General features: G+C 47.3%; 1 long non-coding RNA gene across 1 annotated transcript; it reads left to right on the top strand.

Moving 5' to 3' along the window:
• The first annotated feature begins 2,184 nt into the window (after positions 1–2,184).
• Positions 2,185–13,549, top strand: LOC310833516. The gene is made up of 4 exons (XR_014558737.1): positions 2,185–2,840; positions 3,342–7,246; positions 7,285–8,130; positions 13,037–13,549. It is a non-coding gene; the product is annotated as an uncharacterized lncRNA (long non-coding RNA).
• Positions 13,550–14,613: the final 1,064 nt, after the last annotated feature.

Genomic DNA, 14,613 nt, shown 5'->3' with positions numbered 1-14,613 from the left:
TTTGCCTGCTCCAAATGTAGTTTATTTACCTAGGGGTTTGAGGAGGAGGAAGAAGCAGAAGCAGCAATTCAGATGGGTCAGGGCAATCTTCAAGCAGGACTGAATTTGCTCTAACACTGCTCAACAAGCATGTGAGGAGGCGTGTTTGCATATATGAATGTCTCTCCTGGAATCCCCATAGGGTGTAAGCTATCCAAGACCCCAAACAGCAACTCTGGATAAAGAAGGGAAGGATATATTGCTCACCTTCAATACTTGGGCAGATGTGGAACAAATCCAGTGAGGCTCTCTTTTCAATGACAGGGAAGCTGACCAGACAAGTGAATGTGGAGTCAAAAGGGTTGGTCTTCCAGAAGATATGGAGCTGCCTCCCACCATCAGAAAGCTGGAACTCATCCAGGCTGCTTTCTAAGGCCCTGGGGGGATTCCCTCTTTCCCAGGAGACCTTGAGTTCTTCCCCTCCAGGTGTCTGGCATTGCAGGGTCACATAACATCCTGCTGGAGTACTGGATACCACTTGATGGAGTAATTGTAGTTCCAGCTCTGTGGAAAACAAATGAAAGCAACATCAAGTTTGGGTCCCACTGCTCTCAGTACCTATGTAAGGAAATGGTGCTGATCCTATTCCATGAGCCAAACAGTGAAAACTATAACTTACCATAAACAGTGAGGCTGAAACTCTGTTCTTGAAATTGAGATTTAGTGAACCAGATGCGAGCATTGTAGATCCCACCATCATCCAACTCCAGGTCTTTGATCCTCAGTGTTGTCTCGTCCACCATGTCTAGCCGTTGTCCAAACCGGTCAGTGGGACTTTGGTGCTCTGATTTCCCATGACTGAATTCCCCCAGCCAAAAGCCCAGGCCACCCCTTTGGGGTAGAAAGTCCCATTCCATTTTCTCCACTGTTACTGCTGAAGATACATTTACAGGAAACAAGACTGATCCTCCCAGGATTCCCTTCAGCTGATGGGTTGGATTCCCCTCTGCATGGCTTGAAGTTTCTAATGAGAGGTGGGTGGTGGGGGAGGAGATACACACACACACACACACACACACACACACACACAAAGGTGAAAATTAGTATCATTATTGTTTCTAGCTCCTTATCCATTCTTCATCATGAGGTCTCAGAGCAGGTTACAACAATTTAAAATGCAGTCTTGAAATGTAATAGGACGGGTCCTAAAAATTATATTGCAGAGGACTTCCATTTTTGCCACCATGGTGTGCAGCACTTCCAATGATAGCGGACCCTGGACATGCAGTCAATTAAAGATAATTTGAGAGTAATTAACCTTGCAAGCCCCCCCTCCCCAGGTCGGGGGGGGGAGCTCTCACTCACAGATTGTCTGATACCTGCCTCCTGCTCCTACAGAATGAAGGGAGGAGGGGACGCTGAGTGCATAGCACTGCATGAATCAGAAACTCTCCAACGCAGACACCATGAGTGGAGATTCTTCTGTTTTTTAAGATATATCAGAATTCAGACTTAAGAAACAGGCATGTTCTGGAAGAAGGAGACAAGTTAAACTGCCAAATGAATCAGCCACTGAGTGCCAAGGTCTCGATCCGGAGAAGATTTTCATTGTGTTTGGATTGGTATGTGGTGGAGAGAAGTCTTTGCTTTCTCTTTTATGTATTCACTATGCTGTTTTATGATTTGGCAGCTCTTCACTGAAGATGAAAGTTAGTTTCTAATGGATTGTGATTATTAATGGACTGCAAGAGGGAATCAATAAGAACTTTATAATGCTTATGGATTAATTGAAAGAATGGAACTGTGCGGGAAATATTGGGATGTTCTGTGGCAACACCCTCCTATGGAGGACTTGAACTTTGATTTATTAGGGTGTTGTTGAGATAACAGCTTGTTATTGGGTTGGAAAGAATTCAAAGAAAAAAACGAAATCAGCCTGGAGTAATGGCTAGATACCAGACGCCAAACCACTTTCAGTTTTAAGAGAAGCAAGAGGGTGAAAGGCAGTAAAATTGAGTCCTTGGAGTGTGGGGGTGGGGGATGCCAAAAATGATTGATTACAACAAGAAAAGAAGGCTGAACATTTTAAAAACAACAACAATTCCACACAGAGTTACCAGATATAAACTTCTCTTCCAAATTAAAGGATATGGAACAGTTAAATCCAAATGAAAGTCAACACACTACCGCTATATTATTTGGATCAAAGAAGTGGATTGGAGCAGGAACAAGGAATCGGCATCTCCTAAAAATCTCCCAAAATCAGAACAGGGGAAGTAGACCAAAATGTTTAAGTTGGAATCTGACAATTGGCTTTTTTAATTGAATTATTATTTGGTATTGTAATTATGTGGTCTATGTTGGATTGTTATTAATTAAAAATAATAAAATAAATATTATAAAAAGTAAAATAAAAATCATATTGCAGGTGTCAATGGTAGGGTAAAGAGGTGACTCTTCAGCATATAATGGAAACTCTACACTAAAGGTGCCGTGTGCAACTCTGTAGGGAGGGACATCTACAGTTTAGCAGCCTGTCACAAAGAAGGTCCTCTCCTGGGCTGGCACTTCCCCAACAGTTTGAGGGAGGTGAAACTACCAAGAGTGCCCCTAGTTTTAACAGCTGAGATGGACTATGATGAAGAAAGTAGTCTCTCAGGTATTTGGGACCAAAATCCAAGAAGGTTTACAATATCCAAGATTAATCTTAACTGTTGCTGAATTGTACATTGACCTACTTGAACTGCCCAACTCTCTCTAGTTAAACATTTATTCCATTCTCCTAGCTGTTATAGCAACGTGGCCCTTTGCTGTAAGAGAAGGAAGTTGTTACAAGTCCAAAGTTACTTTCCAAGAATCAAGTCCTTGTTATTCTAAAGCAGCAATGCTGCAGCAAGCAAAGGCTCTAGCAGCTCAGTCTGCTGCTTGTGGCTGGAAAGCCAAACAGGAAGTCTGTGACTGTTGCCATGGAAACAAAGGGGCAGTCCATTCTCCTTATTGAGCACAGGATGTGAGCTCAGTGTGTGTCATATGACCTGTACAGGATGTACATGGGTGGAGTTTAGGAGTTTCTCTCTGTTTGTTGAAGAGAGCAGACATCTTTTACTGTATGACTGCTAAAGATAGAAATAAAGACATGTAGATACGTTTCTGTCTGAGTCTGATTCCCCTCCCTGGGGATATGCAGGGAGGAGGGGAAGGAGGAGAAGCAGTTGGTGTGTTTTTCTCACAGCCTGGGAAAAATCGCCGGAACGGACCTCGTGTGTTTTTCCTGCCAGGAGTCGCTGGAGGGAGGTCAAAGGAATTCAGCCGGTGCCTGGACAGATAGGCACATACCTCTGACCGGGCCTGAGTTCCAACAGTCCTGGTGTCCAGGAACTGGGATCCAGAAAAACTCAGACAGAAGATTGGCCCATAATATTTTTTTTTAAAAAAAGTATACAGTTTAGAAATAAAATAATGTGAAGTCTGAACATCATCTGTATATAAAGCAATCAATTAAACACTTAGATCTTTTCAAAGCTGCCCATTGGTCAAATTTTGGGGAAACTGACTCTGTTCCACCAAGATCCCCAGTTGCCTTTTCCTGCTCATTGGTTGGCTCCTCTAATTCACTGCTGGCTCTAAACTGACATTTATTTTGTACTGGTGAATAACTGACACATCATAGGAAAATATCCCACAGGAAAACATTTCTGCCCTAGAGATGAGGTCAACCTGCAGTGACCATATCCTGTGCTTTTATTCCATTCCACTCCACACCTTTAGGGGAGATGATCACCACCATCATTCATGCAGATTGTCCTCCCAAGTTCAGCTCAGTAACAAATATCACACATACAATTGAATTCTCAAAAGCGTTCTGTTGGAGCTTCCTTTGAAGCCAGCCAGGGTGTTCTGGGAGGGGTCCAGCTGGGGAGAGGAGGCCCTGAGTGTTAGTTACTAATATTGCCAATAATTTATCTCTTCATAACAATGCATACACGTGGGTTACTTGTGGTTTCTGAGTGAGAGAAAGAAAGAAAACAGTGAAGTCCTTACCCAGGGAAGAGTAGAGCAATAGTCTGAAGAAGAGGTCCTCTGTGAGAAAAATCCTCCATCGTATCTCTCCAGAGGTGCAGAGAGCCATGAGCAACAGTGGGGCACCAGAATGCCCCTTTATGGGACTCACCAATGGGGAGACTTGCTGCTGTTGAGCTCAGGTCCTGCTTATGGGTATTGAGGCATCTGTTTCACCACCCTGAGAAGGACAGCTTCATTTGTCTACACAGGATAGGTGCTCTAAAATAAGCCAGTTCATCCATCTTATAAGCATTGCCCGAGTACAGGGTCTTATTCGCAAGAGTCGTGAACTTGCGAACACAACGGTCAGCTCCGTCTGTCCTCTCGCTTAGCAGCAGATCAGATCCTCCTCTTTATACCAGCAAGGCTATCTGTGCTCACTTTCTTTGTTCCTCCCCTTATATACCAGGAAGGATAAGAGAAGTTACAGGTACAAAGGTAATTCCAAGCAAGAACCAGGGGAGGAGGAGGAGGAGTGTGTGACCTCAGGGTGCTTCTTTGTGTGTTATACACCTGCCTGTGTGCCTGTTAAAGGTTTCTGTTAAGAATAGGTATTTGATTCTCACCAGCATTTGGAGACCACCAACCTTTCAGAGTCCTGCAGCTAAACCCTTGCAAAGAAGACAAACAGTTGCAAATGTGCAGAAACACATCCCAGGAGTGGAGACTGTTCCCTCCCTTAGGATAGCGTCCACCTGTCCTTAACCATTCCTCACCTGTATTCCTTTTTTACTTTCTACTAGCCTCCCACTTGACCCTTCCTCCTTAGTTGCTCTCAGTAGGGCAGGCAGTGAGAGAACTAGAATAATTTGGTTCTACCCAGTGCTTTTTTCTTTTTACAAAATATTTTTTTAGGTGTACTCTTATTTTGACTCAAGATAATCACCATTTTATAGTTCAAATCAGGAAAACTAAATACAGTAAATGGACAAAAGAACAAAGTTTCACAAAATGTTTAGGGTTATGTGCACCCTGAGTCCCACCCCCCCAGGGGAAAAAAGCACTGGCTTGACATATCATAGGCTATGGACCCACCTACAGTGGTGCTCTCTAACTTCTGCCTTTGTCATACGCATAGATTATTCTACAAACTGAGCTCAAAGAACAAAGGTCACTCTGGCATTGCCCACCCTCACTAGGAACTGGGTGCTAGTAACCAAGATCAGTTGTCTCAGATACTTCCCTCTTGATTGGGATTGATTGAGTTTATCTATATGTGTCCCTTCCACAATGGGCTCACAGCAAACATTCAAAACATGAAAAGACAGAGCATTGGAATGTATGGAATATGGAATATGACAGTAAATACCCCCCCCCCAAAAAAAAATCCAGGCTTAAGTACATAAATACAAAGCAACATAAGCGCTAACTGAGAATAACTGGCTTAAATACAGTTCAGAGGGGAGGGGAAGATGGCATACAGCTGGCTCCCATATCCTTCTCCAGACCTTTCTAGGATCCTCCACATCGATGGCTCATTGAGCTCCCCAGGATCTGTCCCAGGCTAGCTGGTCCCTCTAGGGCTTCTCCTCCCTGTCCTCAGCCTCATCTGGCCAGCGCCCCCACCCTTTGGATCCATGAACAGCCACCATGATTGTTTGGGCCAGAATGAGAAAGCTGTGGTGGAAAGAGGAGAAGGTCTGGTGGGGTGGGGGCTCTTGTCAGTGGAATGTGAGCCCCCAGCAGGTGCCAAACCACATTGACCCTGAGATGGGGGGGGTTTCAGGGAGGGGGCCTATTCTCCAGATGAGCTCAGCATTATCAGTTACATTCCCCTTCATAACCAAGAAAACCTACAGATTGTCCCCCTATGTCAGGCACCCCAAACTCAGCCCTCCAGATGTTTTGGGACTACAACTCCCATCATCCCTGACCACCGGTCCTGTCAGCTAGGGGTGGTGGGAGTTGTAGTCCCAAAACATCTGGAGGGCCGAGTTTGGGGATGCCTGCCCTATACATTCAGCTTTTCCTACCCAGGGACTTACCCAGGGAAGAGAAGATTCATGGGCCAAAGGAGAGAAAGATCACGTGGCTCCTGATTTTATTCCCAGGCATAAGAAAAGCTGCAGCCCCAAAGCTCCCTCTAAGAGGGAAATAGTGCGAAGTAACTGACAAGCCTGTCCACAGTCATCCAGGCTGAGAAAGCTGTGAGGTAAAAACAGGAAATGTGCACCAGGTGCCCACACAGAAATTCAATTCAAGTTGCAGTTCTTATATTTCACACTGTGACGACTTGAGGCATTACCTTTTCTGTGTACAGTGGTACCTCGGGTTACATACGCTTCAGGTTACATACGCTTCAGGTTACAGACTCCGCTAACCCAGAAATAGTGCTTCAGGTTAAGAACTTTGCTTCAGGATGAGACCAGAAATCGTGCTCCGGCAGCGCAGCATCAACGGGAGGCCCCATTAGCTAAAGTGGTGCTTCAGGTTAAGGACAGTTTCAGGTTAAGAACGGACCTCCAGAACGAATTAAGTACTTAACCCGAGGTCCCACTGTATATGTTTAGTAACCCCCTGTTGATTTTAACATTTAGTTTGAATCATAGGATTGCGGATTATGAATGGCTCCCAAGGGTCATCTATCCAACCCCCGGCAATGCAGGAATCCATGACAGATGAAATCCACACTTGTCTGAATTTTGCTTTGCTGTTCACCAGCGATTAATATGTACAAACATGCATGTACTGGGAAAATGTGTGCACATCAGAGCATGAATGTTTTGTATGCATAAATCATAAAGTGCACAAAACAATACAAACATTAGTGGAAATAAAAAAAAATGTGTTAAATTAAGTAAAATTGCTTTGCTAAAATGGAGGGGAGGGGAGGTGGGACCCTGTGGACACCAGGGAAGGTCTCTGTGGGCCAATCTGCCTCCAGGGTCTCTAGCCCAGCTTATTTTGAGAATTTCAGGGGAGAGCAAGCCACTCTGGGGTGGATATGGGGGTGCTGAAGCTGGGATTCTGCCCCACTTGTTGAACTTGTGACTCTCTCTCTCTCTCCTTTTGAAGCATGACACCTGGAGATCTTCTCTGCCTTAAGACAAAATACACGTTTAAGCTTCTCACAAACTCTCCACCTCATCCCACAGTCTGATGAGGGGTGAGGTTGGCAGCACTACTCTTTGGAACTCCCTGCTTATTGACACCAGACAAGCACAGTCACTCTGCCTTTGTTAAATATTTGCCTCCCTCCTTTTAAGTCTCCCTGTTAGGGAAAACATGTCTCCTTCCAAAAAGAAAATCTATTTTGCGGATGTTTTGCAAGGGAGAAGAGTGAAAACAACCTTGTGCTCCAGTCCAATGTATTGTTGCAAAAGTCAGGTGCCTGCCCCCCTCTCTGCCCAGTTGAGGCAAGAGCCCATGGGACCCCAGGCATGCAAAGAGGGTCTGTGTTCCTTTGGAGAATGGAAGACATGACAGAGACTGCTGTAGCTTTAAGAAATGGGGTTTATTCACCCATTTACACCTTCAGGCTACATAGAGGGAGTCCAAGCTCAATAGGAAAAGAGAGTCGAGGCAAGGGAAGGCACCTGGGTTGAAGGAGCCAGAGACCTCTGCTGTTTCCAGCAACAGGAAAGCTCAAGGGGATTGTCTTATGTACCCTGTTTGCAGCTGGTGATGAAGGCATTTCTGGGACTCCTTGCGCTCAAGGAGACCCTATCCATAGTCACTGGATAAGTTTTGGTATGTTGCTCTCTGTCCTGGTCACAAGACTTTTGGGGCCAGTGTTGAAGGCTGCTGGGTAGGCTGTAGCTCAGTGAATTCCATCGCAGTGGCTACAGGAGATGTGCCTGATCTCCCATATTGGTCTGTGGTATTCAGTGTTCAATCAGTCTCTGAGGGCTCTGTTTCTGAGACTGCATAAGAACTGAGAGAATGAAAGATTTCCCTGGGTTGTATGGAGCTGCTTGAGAATTCCTCTCTGTCCGAGTCAACCTGCAAGGTTGGTGTATGGGATGCAGAGTTCAATCAGCATTGAGGCCAGCTCTTCCATCTCCTTGGCAGTGTTGGCCTGCAACGTTACCTCTGCAGGGACCTCTTGGCAAATAGGAGGTGCTGATCCCATGCTTCTTCCTGAGTTTGGTCAGACTCATAGAATCATAGAATAGAATCATAGAATCATAGAGTTGGAAGAGACCACAAGGGCCATCGAGTCCAACCCCCTGCCAAGCAGGAAACACCATCAGAGCACTCCTGACATATGGTTGTCAAGCCTCTGCTTAAAGACCTCCAAAGAAGGAGACTCCACCACACTCCTTGGCAGCAAATTCCACTGTCGAACAGCTCTTACTGTCAGGAAGTTCTTCCTAATGTTTAGGTGGAATCTTCTTTCTTGTAGTTTGGAACCATTGCTCCGTGTCCGCTTCTCTGGAGCAGCAGAAAACAACCTTTCTCCCTCCTCTATGTGACATCCTTTTATATATTTGAATATGGCTATCATATCACCCCTTAACCTCCTCTTCTCCAGGCTAAACATGCCCAGCTCCCTTAGCCGTTCCTCATAAGGCATCGTTTCCAGGCCTTTGACCATTGTGGTTGCCCTCCTTTGGACACGTTCCAGTTTGTCAGTGTCCTTCTTGAACGGTGGTGCCCAGAACTGGACACAGTACTCCAGGTGAGGTCTGACCAGAGCAGAATACAGGGGCACTATTACTTCCCTTGATCTAGATGCTATACTCCTATTGATGCAGCCCAGAATTGCATTGGCTTTTTTAGCTCCCGCGTCACACTGTTGGCTCATGTCAAATTTGTGGTCAACCAAGACTCCTAGATCCTTTTCACATGTACTGCTCTCAAGCCAGGTGTCACCCATCTTGTATTTGTGCCTCTCATTTTTTTTGCCCAAGTGCAATACTTTACAGTTCTCCCTGTTAAAATTCATTTTGTTTGTTTTGACTCTAATCTGCCAAGGTCGTTTTGAAGTGTGATCCTGTCCTCTGGGGTGTTAGCCACCCCTCCCAGTTTGGTGTCATCTGCAAATTTGATCAGGATGCCCTTGAGTCCATCATCCAAGTCGTTGATAAAGATGTTTGTAGCTTCGAGAACACTGTCCAACCATCTCGTCCTCTGTCATCCCCTTCTCCTCGTGCTCCTCGTGCCCTCCATTTATAGCTTTATTGACCCTTATTTGCTTTGTTTATTTATTGCTTTATTGCCCAAATTTATCACTGTCCAAAGTCTTATTTGCAAGAGTCATGAACTTGCGAACACAACAGTCATCTCTTCCCGTCCTCTCGCTTCCTAGCAGGTCTGATCCTCCTCTTCAAACCAGCAAGGCTGTCTGTGCTCGCTTTCCCTCCCCTTCTCATCCAAGCAAGACTGCGTTTTCCGTCCTTCGTTTCTGACTCCTCCTTTCACTGCCCTGTGTTCCTCCCCTTATAAACCAGGAAGGATCAGTGGAGGAAGAGGAGGAGTGTGTGAGCTCAGGGTGTTCCTCTCTGTCAAAGGTTTCTGTTAAGAAAAGGTCTTTGATTCTCACTGACATTTGGAGATCACCTATCTTTTGGAGTCTTGCTAAACCCTTGCAAAGAAGAGAAACAATTGCAAATGTTCAACGCACCACAGCAGTGGAGACTGTTCCCTTAGGGTGAGTGGGGCAATGCCTGCTTGAGCCTGTCCTTATCCAGTCCCCACCTCAGCAGCAGAGCATATGCCGGCACTGCCCAGGGCATGTGAGCTCCCGAGGAGGGCGGGACACAAAGGATGCTCTCCCACGTGCCACAGTTCAGGGGAGGAGAGGGGCAGGGAAGCTGCTGCTCACTCTCCTCCTCCTCCTCCTCCTCTCTACTTCTGGGTCAGACATGACCCAGCGGCGGAGCTACTGCAGCTGGGCACGAGGCACCAACGCCAAGGAAGGCAGGTGGCAGCGTTGCTGGTGACTCTCCTACTCTCTGAAACCAGACCCGGAAATGGAGCTACCGCGGGAAGGTGCACCTCGCCATGGCTGAGGAGGGCTGCTCTCTGCCGCCAGGTCAGAAGAGCTGCTACCGCTGGGCATGAGGTGTGCCGCCCACTCGCCTGCCATTTTGTGACCCCTAACCCCAGTGAGGACACCCAAGGCGGTCCGCACCCCCTTTCTATGCCTCTGCCCCACCTGTCTTCTTTTTTCACTTTCAGCTAGCCCTGGCACTGCCTCCTCCTTAGTGTCTGTGATCCTCTTGTAGCTCTCATTGGGGCAGGCGGAAACAGAACTAGAATAAGTTGGCTCTACCTATTATTGGCTCTGGCGCCACCTATGGGTTGTGCTCTCTGTGTTCTGCCTTCGTCTTATGCACAGATTGTCCTACAAACTGAGCTCAAATAACAAAAATGAGCTCAAGTAACAAAGATCACTGTGGCATTACCCCACCCTCATGAGGAGCCGGGTGCTAGTAAACAATATGAGCTGTCTCAGTTACTTCCCTCTTGATTGGGATTGATTTAGTTTATTTATATGTATCTGTTTCACAATGAGCTGTGCCCAAAGTGGCTCACAGCAAACATTCAAAACATCAAAATAAAGAGCATTGGAAATACAAATGTACGAAATACGGAATATGACAGTAAATTTAAAAATGGCAGAAAACACATTTGGCAAACACAGAATAAATTCAGTAGTAACCCCACCCCCCTGAGGCTTACGTACATAAATACAAAGTGTCAGATGCTGTTGGTGGTTGCTCGCGAGTAACCAGGCAGGACTCTAAACCTGTCTTTTACAGGTTTTATTGTGCAACCTATTTACAGAGCAGATCTACCAAGTTCATGTCCGTCTTAGTCCCTTGCAGAATCCAGGAGTGGCCCTTCCGGCTTCTCCCCCAACCTAAGAACTTTGGCACCCCAAACCCCCTCCTCTCTTCCTTGCATTTCACCCCCTGCGCAAGCTAGGTGACGGAAATGGCATGCGTCCCTCCTGGCCAGGTGAGGTGCTGGGGGCTCTTCTCAGCATCCTCGAGCCCTTTCCTTCTAGCCTGGCCAGGTGAGGCGCTGGGGCTCTCAGCATCATCCTCGAGCCCTTTCCTCTCTTGGCTGGGCCCTTCCCTCTCTTCTCCTCTGGAGGTGTGGCTTTTCCCACCGCTGGAAGAGGAACTGCTCCTCAGGAGTTTTGGAAGCTCTCTGTATCCCAATGGCCCCCCTGCCTCCCTCCCCTGTTCCGATGGCAGTCCCCTGACACAAAGCAACACAAGAGTTAAAAGAGAATGAAGTTTCTGGTCCTGGTCTTGCTACATTCCAAGCAGCGTGGCTTAAATGCAATTCAGAGGTGAGGGGAAGATGCCATACAGCTGGCTCCCAAATCCTTCTCCAGAGGAGTCTGGCAGCTGCAAGAGGCAAATGTCAGGGAGGACAACGCTAGTCAGTCTCTTCCGCCGCCTCCTGGAAACATCAGCTGCTGGTGCAGGTCTTGCTGGTCCTCAGGACAAACAGTGTGGGAATTATCCAGAGGAAAGTACAGCAGCATTTTGAAGAGGAAACATCTGCAAGAAAAAGTCATGTTAGCTTCTCTACGGAAGTGTAGTGCTGGGTGTGCATTGTGGGGGCGGAACAGAATCACTCTCTTTGCAAAGATTGGCTATTAACAAAAGTCCTCTGACAGATCTGGCCGCATACAACAGAGGCAGAGCTCGCTGCTCCGGCTCCCAGGAGGAGCGTCCCACCGATAGCTCAGCACTTTGAGAAGGACAGCTGCATTTTTCTGCACAGCGCAAGATAGGAGCTCTAAAATAAGCAATAAGGTTGATCGTACCTTATAAGGTCAGCTCCTTCCGTCCTCTCACTTCTCAACAGATCAGAAAAGATCACAAGGTTGTCCATCAGATAAGATAACAAGGCTTGCCATCCCCCCCCCCTTCTCATCCAAGCAAAGCTGTGTTTCCCTTTAATTGTTTTTGACTCCTCCTTTCTCTGCTCTTTCTTCCTCCCCTTACAAACTGTTATGTACTGAGCTGAATCCTAGAACAATAGGATCCAAAATGCAGAAGTCTTACTGGTCTGCAGGAGCCACCTAATCCAGCTCCAGGTGGAAGTGAATCAGTGACCTGATTGGCCTGCAGAAGCAGCCAATCAGGCTCCTGGATGAAGTGAATCAGCAACCTGAATGGCCTACAGGAGCAGCCTGGATTAGCCAATCATGCAGGGCCCATTGTATAAATAATGTATATATAGCTAGACACTTTGGGGAAAGTTTCATTCTTTGCTACTATGAACTGAATAAAGAGCATGAAATTTGCACTCGACTCTGAGTATATTTCACAAACCTACAAGAATAAGCAGGAGCAAAGGCAGGGCAGGAACCATCTTTGTCCCCTGCTGGAGAGGAACAGCTTTGCTTTCCCTTTTTTTTTGGTAGCCACCCCATTCTCCAATAGGATGCTTTTTTTTTTTTTTGCCACCAGGTGGCAGCTATTAAAAGCTCCTGGTAGTAACTAAACTTCCTCTTTTCTGGAAGAAAGGGATCCACTAGCGGAGGAAGAGGAGTGGGGGGGAGTGCACCGCCCCCGCAGCGCGATCCCAGTGGGGTGCCATTGCAGCTGCCCCCCCCCCACGGAGCTGGGCATCACGCCACTATGGGTGCCACGCCATGCCCCTACCTGCTATCCATCTCCCGGTGCCAGAGCATGAAGCTCCACCACTGAAGGGATCTTCTGCACTCAGAATGATTGAAAACAGACATTTTCAAAATTTGTTTTGTTCATTGCAACCCTCCTTGGTTCTGTACCAAGTTCTGGTTCTTCACTGTTCTCACATTCTGCTTTAACAGGAACACATTCCTTGCTTCTTTGGATCTTGAGGCCCATTGCTCCCTTTAAAAAACCCACCAGCCATGGACCCTTTGTCATCAGCTGAAAAACACACACTAATGCTCCCTTCCATCACTATTTCCAGTAAACTCTGCTTATTTCTCTCTTACTTACTGTTACACTCTGACACGGTTCCAGGAGCCAGAGACCTGTGCTGTTTCCAGCAACAGGAAGGCTCAAGAGGAGAGTCTTATATTCTCTGGCTGCTGTAGATCTTTATGCATTCCTTGATCCATTGCAGATTTTTATCTCTTCACCTCCCCTGTTCCTGATGTGTATCTTCACCAACCCAGTCTTTCCTGTGCTGTTTCCATCAACAGCAAGGCTGAAGAGGAGTGCCTTAGACACTCTTGCTGGTGCTGGTCATGAAGGCAGTTCTGGGACTCCTTGCCCTCAAGGAGAGACCACCCATAGTCACTGGATAAGTCTTGGTATTTTGCTCTCTGTCCTGGTCACAGGACTTTTGGGACGAGTGTTTAGAGATGCTGGGTAGGCTGTAGCTCCGGCTCAACTGGCAACATTGAGAGATTAGCAATGGGTCTTTCCCCTGAGGAACCTTCAATGAATCCCTTGGCAGTGGCTCCAGGAGATGTTCCTGATCTTCCATGTTGCTCTGTGGGATGCAGTGTTGAATCTCTGAGGGCTCTGTTTCTGAGACCGCATAAGAACTGAGAGAAGGAAAGGATTCCCTGGGTAGTCTGGAACTGCTTGAGAAGTCCGAGTCACCCTGGAGGGGAAGAGAAAAAAATGGCAGGAGGTATTCTTAGGAGTTGCACCCCCTGAGTTCCACCTGAACCCTGGACCAAGAGTCCAGGTCCAGAGTTCTCTAAGAAAGGACACCAATTTGCCTAAAAGCAGGCATCTTCCCTACACCTCAGTCCCAGCCTTTAGGGTTAGCTTTCTAGTTCCACTCGAGAACTTGCCATAATTAAGTCCCTAAGAGAGCAGGTCAAATTGCCCATTTTGAATTGACAAAACGATGTCATTTCCATTCTCCAGCACTCAGTTATTATCTGAGATTCCAGGTTAAATCAACATTAAAATTAGTACAGTCATACCTCTTGTTACGTTTGCTTCAGGTTGCGTGTTTTCAGGTTGTGTTCTGCGGTGACCCAGAAGTACCAGAAAGGGTTACTTCTGGGTTTTGCTGCTTGCGCATGCGCAGAGGCGCAAAATGATATCACGCGCATGCACAGAAGTGGAAAATCGTGACCCGCAGAGGCAAGTTGCATTCTGCTCATGTTGCGAATGGGGCTCCGGAACGGATCCTGTTCGCAACCAGAGGTACCACTGTATTTCGGGAAGAGTCCAGAACAGCTGGTGAGGGGAGAGTGCAATCCTGTTGGGCTCACTAGGGGAAGGATGTGGGAAGCAGAGCCCTGCGGCCAGAGGGCTCAGTTCTCCATTCACTAGCTGGAGAGGGGAGGGTTCAATTCTGCCCACTTTAACTGTGCATATTTCCCTGATGGGAACAGGATCTTTGCACAAGCTGCCTGCCTCCCCTCACAGCTGTCTTTCCCCTAGGGCTTAGTTGTGCATTGTGCCAGGGCGTCGGCCTATCAGGAGTGACCCAGTGAGTGGCTTTGCTGGAGGCCTCCCCTTTCCCTGCATGCCCACCAGCTGTGCCCTGCCAACTGTAAGGCTGGCAGGCGTGCAGCTTCCCTCCCGAGCCTCTGTGGGGTTCACTCTCCTCCCGAGGAGGCTAGGGAGGGGCCCAACTTCACTCCCAAACCTCTGTGGGGATCTCTCTCCCGCAGCGGCATGGGGGAGAGTTGCGCCCCCTGATGGC

This window comes from Podarcis gaigeae (genome assembly GCF_964106915.1).
Source record: "Podarcis gaigeae genome assembly, chromosome: 16".
Lineage (NCBI taxonomy): Eukaryota > Metazoa > Chordata > Lepidosauria > Squamata > Lacertidae > Podarcis > Podarcis gaigeae.
The sequence above is the reverse complement of the archived record's forward strand: the minus strand, read 5'-3'. Positions and strand labels throughout refer to the sequence as shown.